Below are 9,850 nucleotides of genomic sequence, written 5' to 3'. Positions count from 1 at the left end.
TTACAAAGAGTTGTCTGAAAATGTGCCATAGTTCGTGAAAGTGTTATTTGAAAGGATGAATGATATTCATCATCAAGTGCGTTCAAACTTAAAAACGTCTGCCGATTCCGTAAAGTTATGTTATGATAAGAAATCTACTGAAGTCAGATTTGTACCAGGAGACAAGGTGTGGTTGTATAATCCGAGGAAGACCAAAGGGAAGTCTGCTAAGTTGTCTTCTCCATGGGAAGGCCCATATGACATAGTCGATCGTCTCTCAGACGTGACTTTCCGAATAAAAGGTGGTCGGCGAGGTAAGCTAAAGGTGGTGCATGCCAACAGGCTTTGGCATTATCATGGTCCAGGACATTTCAGTTAGAACGAAATGAACAACAGAACAAATGACGCTGCTGAAGACGTGTCACCTGAAAAAGGCACTGTTGAAGAACAAACTTTACTCGGTTTTGAGAAGGAAGACAGTGAAGCCGTTAATGAAGTTACTACCACTGATGTGACTGCTACCGATAATGGGACATTTCCTGATGGAGCAGATGAGCCCCATATGAAGCAGAAGCAAATGAGACGGAGACCAGTACGAAAGAAGAAACGTCCTGTAAAATTAAGATACTTTGTTGTATTTTAATTTTGTGTTTGTAAATTCTGTACATTTGATTAAGTTATTGTTAATTATCTGTTGGTTTAATGTAAGTGGTTATTGTTCGGGACGAACAACACTAAGGAAGGGGTAGTGTTACGACAACGCGTGACTTTTGCTGTCGTAACAGAAGTGATGTGATGCTTAATATGGAAAGACTCCTGAGTGTGTGGATTGAGGACCAGGTCCAACGTAATGTGCTATTAAATACGATGGTTATACAAGATAAGGCAAAAAGCTTGTATGATGATTTGGTGACTGAACAAAATGGTTGTGGTAGTTCTAAAGAAAAACCCTTCCTGGCAAGTAAATGGTGGTTTGGTAGATTCAGGAAGTGTTTTAACTTGCACAACATAAAACTAAATAGTGAGGTTACCAGTGTTGATGTAGAAGCTGCATGAAGATACCCTAGTGAACTCAAGAAAATTATTGATCAATGGGTTACAATCCAGAAAAAGTCTTCCATATGGATGAAACTGGGCTGTTCTGGAAACGCATACCAGATAGAACATATTTTTGTAGAGAAGAGAAGTCTGTATCAGGGTTCAAGGCTTCAAAAGATCTTCTGACTCTACTTGTGGGTGGCAATGCTGCTGGAGATGTTAAATTAAAGCCCTTACTAGTGTACAGTTTCAAAACTCCAAGAGCTCTAAAAGGATATGTCAATCATAATTTACCAGTGAATTGGCGCTTAAATAAGAAGGCTTGGATGACTATAAGTATTTTTCAAGACTGGTAATTTCTTCTGTCCTGCTGTTGAAAAGTAATGTGCCAAACCGTCATATTACCAACAAAGCATTCCTCATCTTAGCCAATGCACCAAGCTACCTGGTGAACTTGGATGATCTTTCTGATAATGTAAGACTTGAATACATTCACAAGAACACAACTGTATTGCTACAGCCAATTGATGAAGGTGTTATCTCCAATTTCAAGAGATATTGCTCATGGAGAACTCTGAAACAACTGATTAAAGCTATTGATGGAGAGGATGAGCCTAGAGTTCGTGATTTCTGGAAGAAATATAACATTATGATGCAATAGACAACATCACCAAGTCGTGAGATGAAGTGAAGGAGTCAACTATGAATGGTGTGTGGAATAAACATATGGCCAGAGTGTACCAACGACTTTACAGAAAGTGCTGGGAAAGTTCACCAAGACACTGTGGCACTTGCAAGACAAGCTGGTTTTGAATATAGCATCGAAGATGATATGGTTGAGGTATTAAAGTCCCGTGGAGAAGATATGTCGAATGAGAATCTGATAATGTTGGAACAAGAGCGAGCTGCAGAATAGGAGGACGTTATTGAAACACCACCCACGTAAATTCAGTTTACTTCCAACCACTTATCCCAATCCTTTGCCCTCCTAGAAGAAGTGGTGCAAATCCTTAGTGCTAATGATCCCAGCCGTGAAAGCAGCCTAAAAGTTACAGGAGGACTACATGATATCATGCACTGCTACAAGAAGCTGTACAAGGAGAAGATGTAGCAGAAACAGCAAACAACTCTTGATGCATTCTTCGTCGAAAGAGCTGAGCCTACACCACATCGAGATGGTGATGATCATAGCCTTGATTCACAGGGTGAGGCAGACGTCAACACCAGTACTTAGTCTCCTTCCCTGTGTAAAACGTAGTTATTTTTGTGTATCTACTATTTTGGTGAGTAAAACTATTAAACTATGTCAATTACATTTAATATGTGTTTAAAATGTTTTCTTACATTTATATTGTTTTTATTACTTTTGTGAATCAAAAAAGCTCCGTAAGAACTCATATACACTTATAATATGGGAGTCAATGTTAAAATATGGTTCGAGTTACGAAATTTCGCGCTACAGAAGGTTTTTCAAGAACACATCCCTTCTGTAATGCGGGGATCGAATGTATATAGATAATTTTGCTGACATTTTTTTCGTTGAGGTGTTTTTATAAGTTCTGGATATCTATAATTAACGATTAATTGACCATTAGGTTTGCTGTTGTTTAATACAAAATTGATCAACGTTTAATATTCCTATCTGGCAACTGGTTCTAGCCCATCAACTGTTTCAGCTTTTTACTTTTATCTCACAAATCCTTTATATGTCGAGCAGTATGCATAGCAATAAACATACGTTTTTAATTCTAAAGTGTTGATTTTTTTTCCGGTCGTTCACTATGGCTCTGCATAATATAATTGTAAACATACTTACACATATATATACAGGCAAAAGTACCCGTCCCCAGTGACTGGAAAAGTTTAAGTTAATCTAACAATTTAAATTATTTCATGGACTTTAAAAAAGTTAATTGTGTTGCACTCTTAGTTTCATTCATAGTTACTTATACGGCGAAAAGTAATTGTTGAACATTTCAATCATGTTAAGAGCCATTCAACAATATCATATGGTAAATCTACATTTTTATTCTTTAAGTTACGTCGCATTTTGAAATGTGGATGATAGCGTGATTAATTCCTAACGATTTAGTGTAGAATATTCTGCTTGAGAAATAAAATTTGGTATCAGAATTATTCGTGTCTGTTTTCCCGTCATTTCAAAAGTGAATGTTGAGCTTTGCCTGCGTGCGCAGCTTTTCAAACGCAGCGCGGGAAGCGGCCGCCCTATACTGGAGGCAGAAGAACGCTTGAAAAGACACCACGGTTCGCAGTATATGTAAGATGTCTGGTGATGAAGATTTGTAACACTCAAATTGCCTTAGTAGTTAGAGCGAAAGTCTCACTTTCAAATACCAGCACAGATGGAATTTTATATGTAAATTTTTAAAATAAGTGTTCATGTTTGGATAAAACCCTTTCAATATTTGGAAAAACACGAATACGGCGATATTGAAATTAATATTCATGAACACTGGACTACAAACATTGGATGTCTCAGTAGTTACAGGAAATCCCAGTTAAAGGAGGATTTTATGTTAATCCTTTAAAATAAATGATCGTATTTACAGTAAGCTCTTTCAATTAAATTATAGATTTAAGATAATGGTTAATATTCGAATTTAAAGATGGTATGTTTACAACATCAAGCCACCTCTGCTTTTTGTTTCAATTGAACAATTCTATTACCATCTATGAAAAGAAAATTCTAAACTAAAATTCTGAATAAAACTAAAATAGTTCAGAAACAATGCAAGAAAGAAACCGTCGCTCAGTAAGAGAGAGAAAAAGTAGCTTGCTGGTGCGACAAAATAAAGAAATCGTAGGAAAAGTTAGGATAACTGAAGCAGAGTGAAAACAAATGTCACGATCAAATGAAATTTCTGAAGAAACAAAACGAAGAAGATAAGTTGGTGCTGAAAGACATGCAAACGGATTCTACAGACCAGCGGATAAAACAATTAAGAAATACATTAAGTTCACTGACAAATAAGATTATAAGTGCCGACTGAGAATTTAAGATAAATCGCGGAAATGTGTCGGAGACACTTTCACCATCTTAAACAGTTTGGTTGTACTGTTCAGCTGATATGCAAACTCGCTTAAGTGTAGTCTCTCTTATTTGATAGCCAAGACTGAACTTTGTTACTATCAAATTATTTTCCCAGAGTGCTTATCTGGAAGTCATTATATGTGACAATCTTTTTCGGAAAGTAACTCGTAGGAAATCTTTAATCAAATAAAGTGAGATTTTGCTCTCACACATTTGATTTCAGTCAAATAAAATAACTACCTGTCGCGATCAGTTTGTGGAAGGTTTGCTCATCCACAACCCAAGTAATAAACATTTATAGCCAGATTTTGGAAAACAAATAAAGGATTTAATGTGATAGAATATTCTATATAGAATAATAATCAATCAAACTCAAAGAGGACAACTGTTTATTATTTAATCAAGAAATCATATATCCTCCGAGAACATACACGTCAAAGATTTGCAAAACATCAAAATCTGTTTATTTAAAAAACTTAATTGCATAAACAACAAAATACAGTACTAATTTTATACACGTATTTAAAGTATAATAAATTAACGTTTCACATTAAAAAAAGAATCACAAAGAAAAGAACGTGCGATATACCATCAACGCATAAGTATTAAAAAAAACACCACTAATAAACTATTGTATACGTCACACACTTCAAACATCGATAGGTAACAATAATTGTTGGATTTTTATGATAGAATATTAGTCAAATTTTGAAAACTAGATATAATAATTAGCTTCATTCAAGTGTTACGAATAAGCGATCGAATAAATTATGAATATAACGGACAAAAACACGTTAGGTAAGTTTTTCGACGTTCTTTAATAAAGTCTTAACTACTTAAGTGTTAATGAATATGTATTTCAGAATATTGAAAAGTTAGAGAAATATTGTTTATTGTCTATTACACAGGAAGCGGAAGTTATTTAGCAGTTACACACAAAAACTCTAACATTATTCAGTAATAAAAGAGATAAAATTAGTCCCATAAACAAGTTTATCAACTTTTCATGATTTTTAGCACTTAATATCCTCTCCACCTCCCAAACTTCCAGTGATTGGCTGTTCCAGAAATCCTCGTAAAACATTGTATGTCTTTACTCCTTCCCCCAGGTATTCGTTTTATGACTTTGTTTATTAAGTGCTTATAAACGATTTTGCTGCCACTGCGTGAATTTCAGTACAATATTGTTTATGTATATATATATATATATATATATATATGTAGCTGTAAAGCCTTTGACTGTGGCAATATGGCGGTGTTAATATTAATAATAGTAAGCTACCTTTAAATGTTCTTAGTTTTACGGCTTTTAATACCTATAGTTCTGAATGGCAATGCTGAACTTTGTCGTTTTAGTTTCGAATATCCTTAAGTGGACTTTTAAAACTGTAGTTTCGAATGTAAACAACCTTAATACTTTTCTAGCTTAGCTTTAGTTTTAAATTTCACTGGTGCTGATAGCTCTATAAGCTTAGAATATCCTTAGTTGCAGTAGTTAGTATTAATGGGTTGATTATTGAGTGTATCTACTTTGAATGGTGTTAGTAGATTTAAGTTTGATATACGAGTTTTATTGTTGTTAGTAGTTCCAATTTTGAATGTAATTAATTTTACAACCTTTAGTAGCTTTACTTTCGACTGTTCCCAGTTTCGGTATTGTTAGTAGTTTCAATTTTGAATGTAATTAGTTTCAATATTGTTAATAGTTTCAATTTTGAATGTCATTAGTTTCAATGTTGTTAGTAGTTTCAGTTTCGACTGTCTCCAGTTTCGGCGTTGCTAGTAGTTTGAATTTTGAATGATATTAGTTTCAATGTTTTTAGTAGTTTCAATTCTGAATGGCATTAGTTTCGATGTTGTTAGTAGTTTCAATTTTGAATGGCATTAATTTTAATGTTCTTAGTGGTTACAATTTTGAATGCCATTAGTTTTAATTTAGATTTTCTTTAGTTTCACAACTTCTAGTGGTTTTAATTTCGACTTCCCCACTTTTGTGTTGTTAGTAATTTCAACTTGGAATATTATTTGCTTCAATGTTGTCAATAATTTCAATTTTGAATATCATTAGTTTCAATTTTGAATATCATTAGATTCAATGTTGTTAATAACTTCAATTTTGATTGTTTTTTGTTTTACAACTTTTAGTAGTTTTAATTGCGACTGTCCCCAGCTTCAATGTTGTTAGCAATTTTAATTTGAATATTATTAGTAGCTTTGATTTCGATTATCCCCAGTTTCGGTTTGTTAGTAGTTTCATATTTGAAACATTAGTTACATTGTTGTTAGTAGTTTCAATTTTGAATGTCATTAGCCTGAGCAGCGTTTAAACTTATCGATCGTCTTCAATCTTCATGATCTCAAATAACTACGCCCGTTTGTGTTCAAGTTTACATTGGTTAGTTACCAAATGTTTACTAATGAATGTTTCAGATTTTGTATATTTCGCGCTTCATATTAACTTTCATCAAAATCGTACTGAACGCTAATGACAATACAGCTGAATCCCTGTGTATGAAATGACTTTTGAATAAACTAAAACATTTGTACAATTTAGTTTATAGTAATTATTAATAATTATTTACCTATGCAAAGACATTTTGAACGGATATATCGATTTGAGGACCTCTCCTATCCTTAGTCAATTATTTCAAAACTTCAAGGAATATGGTCAAAAACAGCGAAATGTATACGTCTGTACTGTTATATATAGTTGAGCAAAAAGAATGAAGATTAGAGCGCAGATAATGCGACAGAAATGATTTAAGCCAATCATGGTAAAAGATGCTGCACGTGGCTATTTCCGATTAGCTTATTTAGAATCCTCATCTGGTGGGTGTTTGGCCAGTGCCATGAGAATCATAGTTAGTTCTTTCTTGTTGATCTTCCCGTCTTTGTTAAAGTCACATCCTCGTAAGATGGCTTCTTGGAATTCCAATAAGTCTCGAGCGTCATAGTCCTAAAGGAATATTAAAGGAAAATTATATCAAACTATCTACATTTTAAACCGTGATAAAGATGGCTGAAATAAAGAATACTAGTTAACTTAGATCAATCTATCTACATTTAAACCGTAATAAAGATGGCTGAAATAAAGAATACTAGTTAAATTAGATCAATCTATCCACATTTAAACCGTAATAAAGATGGCTGAAATAAAGAATACTAGTTAAATTTAGATCAATCTATCCACATTTTAAACCGTGATAAAGATGGCTGAAATAAAGAATACTAGTTAAATTAGATCAATCTAATCTACATTTTAAACCGTGATAAACATGGCTGAAATAAAGAATACTAGTTAACTTATATATTAGCTAATGATTTTCCGTCATTTTTGTAACAAGCGATTGTAAAATGATTTTATTTTCAGATAGAGTTCGGTGATATATAAGTATATTTACATTCAAGTCACACTTAGAGCATCTACAAATCTTTATAATCTCAACTTCGTGTTATTGTGGAATTTGTTTCGTAAGCACTACAAGGGCTATCAGCGCAAGTCGTCCTGCCTCCTAGTGGCACAGTGAAATGTCTGCGGATTTATACCGCTAGAAACCGGGTTTCGATAACCATGGTGGGCAGAGCATTGATAGCCCATTATGCAGGTTTATGCTTAACTACAAACATGCAAGCAAGTCGTCCTTAATTTTTAGCTGATATACTTGTGAGAAGATAGTTCATCAAGTGCACCAACCGCCAACTCTTGGGTCGGCGCTCTTTCAACACACCCATGATCCAAAAATACGGAGCAGGATTTGTGTGCAAGTCAATGGGATGCGAACCATGGACCCTTGGATTCACAGACCGACATGCAAACCACGCCCTGCTCTTATTGGTAAAACCTTAAAATAAAAATGAAAATCCACAAGATTTTGAATTGTATGCTATAATATTGTGAGCCCCCTGGCGATAATAGTGAAAGATGAATAAAATTCAGGTGTAGCATTTGTAACTGTGTAATATTCAGCACCATAAGCGATGTGCACCCCTTCTACTGGTCTTATCAAAATTAATGTATAACGCAACCTGCATACAAACAAAACACGTGAGAACAAAATTCATATTAAATAAAAGGAATAGCAATGTTTTCCTAAACCTAGATCAAATTATGAAAAGTTTTTTATGCCTCCCTCTAAATGACAAAAACCATAAACACAGAAATATAGAATTTTTAACTTTTACCTAGTCTCATTGAACTTTTGTCAGGCCTTCAATACTTCCCAAAACCAGGCGTAGTCTAGTGCTTAGCGTGCTCAGACTGAGAGTGCAGATATTCGTGGTTCGTGTCCCATTGTCACATATACACACAAATTCGCTCTTCACACTTCGAACCTTAGTTTCATTATAACAGTAACGATCAAATCACATTATTCGATTTGAGTAGCCCGAGAGTTGGCGATGGGTGATTTGATTAGCTGCCTTCTATCTATTTCTCTAATCTATCAGTTCAAAATTATGGATGGTCATGCACGGGTGGTTCTTGTGTAGTGTTGTATAAGTCTCCATTACTGTCTCATTTCATAAAAAAAAAAGCTTTTTCAGCAAGAAAAGTATTTTGAAAACCAGAATAAAAAACCCAACTAAACAAACAGAGGCCTACTGAGGTTCTTCAGAAAAAAAGTTGATGAGCCTCCTACAAATTAAATATTAACATTCCTCTGATTTATAACAGCATAAATATAAAAATATATTGTTTTAGGACAACAAAAACAAATTCAAAACTCAGGAATAGTTATATCGTTTTCTCGTGATGTTGTATTTTTATATATAGCTTAAAGTTATAGTAAACTGTTGGCCATGATGATGTTCACCATTCAGAGCCACGTTGAACACTGCTAACTCTAATATGTTCGTGTTTACAATATTTAGCACACACTAATGTTCATTATTCAGAGCCATGTTGAACACTGCTAACCTTAAGATGGTCGTGTTTACAGTATTTAGCACACGCTAATGTTCATTATTCAGAGCCATGTTGAACACTGCTAACCCTAAGATGGTCATGTTTACAGTATTTAGCACACGCTAATGTTCATTATTCAGAGCCATGTTGAACACTGCTAACCCTAACATGGTCATGTTTACAGTACAGGGATCCCTCGATTAGTGCGGTTAATGTGTTCTTTAAAAGAGCCGCACTAACCGAAAACGCACTAATCGAATATAATAACTTAAAGGAAATCACGTAATTCATACCTCAATTTTCATTCTCATTCACAATTAATTTCTATTTTGCGTATTTTTTTTATCAAAGTATAGGAATATTAGAAGATACGATAAAAAATGCAATGAATTAAAATTTATTGATCTGATTTTTTATGAAAAACTTATTTAGAGTGGCTTGTCGCATCGTATTCTTCTGTTCTTCATATAATTGGCGGTACTGAGAAATTGCCTTATCAATTTTTCTGCAAATTTGACGGCTTCTAGCTTCATCAAGGTCTGTTTCTAAACATTTTCCCTTAAATTCTTCAATAACAGTGAAAAGTTCTTCTAATTCCTTCTTCTTCATCTTCTTATGCTGGCGGGTAGGTAAGATTTCTTCACATTCATCAATGTCTTCATATGCTCTCTGAGTGTCCAAATTTATAAGATCCTTATTGGTTAGTTCTTCTGAATGAGCTTCTATCAATGCTTGCACCTTTTCATCGTCAATCTCAGCGAAGCCAAGTTCTTTTCCAATATGAGTAATCTCTTTAACGACCTCTTTTGTATCTTTTGAAAAGCCTGTGACGTCCTGTGCACAGTGTGGAAGAACTGTCTTCCAAACACCATGCAAAT

Source organism: Limulus polyphemus, unplaced genomic scaffold (genome assembly GCF_000517525.1).
Source record: "Limulus polyphemus unplaced genomic scaffold, Limulus_polyphemus-2.1.2 Scaffold3467, whole genome shotgun sequence".
In the NCBI taxonomy this organism is placed as follows: Eukaryota; Metazoa; Arthropoda; class Merostomata; order Xiphosura; family Limulidae; genus Limulus; species Limulus polyphemus.
The sequence above is the reverse complement of the archived record's forward strand: the minus strand, read 5'-3'. Positions refer to the sequence as shown.